General features: G+C 44.5%; 1 protein-coding gene across 1 annotated transcript in view; it reads left to right on the top strand.

The window, feature by feature from the left end:
• LOC117940324 (diacylglycerol kinase delta-like) overlaps positions 1-2,033 on the top strand; it is a 6,470-nt gene that overhangs the window by 1,686 nt on the left and 2,751 nt on the right. The window lies entirely within an intron of this gene.

Raw genomic sequence — 2,033 nt, 5'->3', positions numbered from 1 at the left:
GGTTTGTTAACCTAAGTCCAGATGCTACTGGTCCTGAAGGGTTTGTTAACCTAAGTCCAGATGCTACTGGTCCTGGAGAGTATGTTAACCTAAGTCCAGATGCTACTGGTCCTGGAGGGTTTGTTAACTTGAGTCCAGATGCTACTGGTCCTGGAGGGTTTGTTAACCTAAGTCCAGATGCTACTGGTCCTGGAGGGTTTGTTAACTTGAGTCCAGATGCTACTGGTTCTGGAGGGTTTGTTAACTTGAGTCCAGATGCTACTGGTCCTGGAGGATTTGTTAACTTGTGTCCAGATGCTACTGGTCCTGGAGGGTTTGTTAACCTAAGTCCAGATGCTACTGGTACTGGAGGGTTTGTTAACCCAAGTCCAGATGCTACTGGTCCTGGAGGATTTCTTAACCTGAGTCCAGATGCTACTGGTCCTGGAGGGTTTGTTAACTTGAGTCCAGATGCTACTGGTCCTGGAGGGTTTGTTAACTTGAGTCCAGATGCTACTGGTCCTGGAGGGTTTGTTAACCTAAGTCCAGATGCTACTGGTCCTGGAGGATTTGTTAACCTGAGTCCAGATGCTACTGGTCCTGGAGGGTTTGTTAACTTGAGTCCAGATGGTACTAGTAATGGAGGGTTTGTTAACCCAAGTCCAGATGCTACTGGTCCTGGAGGATTTGTTAACCTGAGTCCAGATGCTACTGGTCCTGAAGGGTTTGTTAACCTGAGTCCAGAAACTACTGTTACTGGAGGGTTTGTTAACCTAAGTCCAGATGCTACTGGTCCTGAAGGGTTTGTTAACCTAAGTCCAGATGCTACTGGTCCTGGAGGGTTTGTTAACCTGAGTCCAGATGCTACTGGTCCTGGAGGCATCGACAGTAGCAAACAAAGCATGTGAATTATTACTGTTTCTAGAGATAATATCCGAGAAGAAGGACCTCTTGCAATCCTCGTGACCAGAGACAACTTTGACCTTAGTGGGAGCAATGGCATTGCTCCATTTGTTATTTTACAGTTGAAATTATCTACAAGCTCAGTCACTGATAGCCCAGAGAGACCAGAGAGGGGGGGGGGAGGGTGGAGGAGAAAAGCTGTATAAATATTTCACTGGTGTTTTCAGTGATATACCGTTTCTAATTATCTTTGTTTGGACACTGCTGGGCACAGACATAGAGCTGTTAATGAAAACACAGGAATGATCAGAGAGAGCAACGTCAGTCACCACAACCTTGGAAATGTTCAGACCCTTGGAGACTATCAGGTCCAGAGTGTGCCCCTTAATGTGCGTGGGATCTGTCACATGCTGAGTCGGTCCATAGTTCTCAAAAACACAACACAGTCCCCCTTTCTTTGGTCCCCCTTGTCCTGGGGGTTGTACACATGAATGTTAAAATCACCCGCAATGATTACACAATCAAAATTAATGCAGATTATAGACAGCAGTTCAGTGAAGTCATCAATGAAGGTTGCCCAATGTAGATATTTAGAAATATCGCTTGAGGGGAAGACTTTAACTGAAGAGCAACATCTTCAAAAGAAGCAAAATTTCCATAACATATTTGTGTATAGTGGAATGAGTCATTAAACAAAATGGCGACTCCCCCTCCTTTCTTATTCACTCTATTCTCACTCATAAAACTGAAGTTAGGGGGGGCAGACTCAATGAGACCAGCAGCGCTGTTATTATGGTCTAACCAGGTCTCAGTTAAAAACATAAAATCTAGATTGTGTTTGATAATAAAATCATTGATTAAAAATGATTTTCCTGCCAGAGACCTGACGTTTAGTAAGGCTAGTGTTAGTGTGTTTTCATTTTTTGGGACAGGCTGTAGCTGACGAGGAATGGATGCTGGATTTGCTAAGTTTACAGTTAAGTGCTTATTCACCATTCTTTTCCTATTACCTATCCCAACATAAATTGAGGAATAGTGGAATCCACAGGGTCCGGGATTGTCTTGGAAAAAGTCATTAGTGTCACTAGTCCTGCAGCCTGGACCCGGCACATATCACTTAATGCTTGCTGGATGACTGGCTGGGGGGGGGG

This window comes from Etheostoma cragini, unplaced genomic scaffold (assembly GCF_013103735.1).
Source record: "Etheostoma cragini isolate CJK2018 unplaced genomic scaffold, CSU_Ecrag_1.0 ScbMSFa_2220, whole genome shotgun sequence".
NCBI lineage: Eukaryota > Metazoa > Chordata > Actinopteri > Perciformes > Percidae > Etheostoma > Etheostoma cragini.
This window is presented reverse-complemented; position numbering and strand designations above follow the sequence as displayed.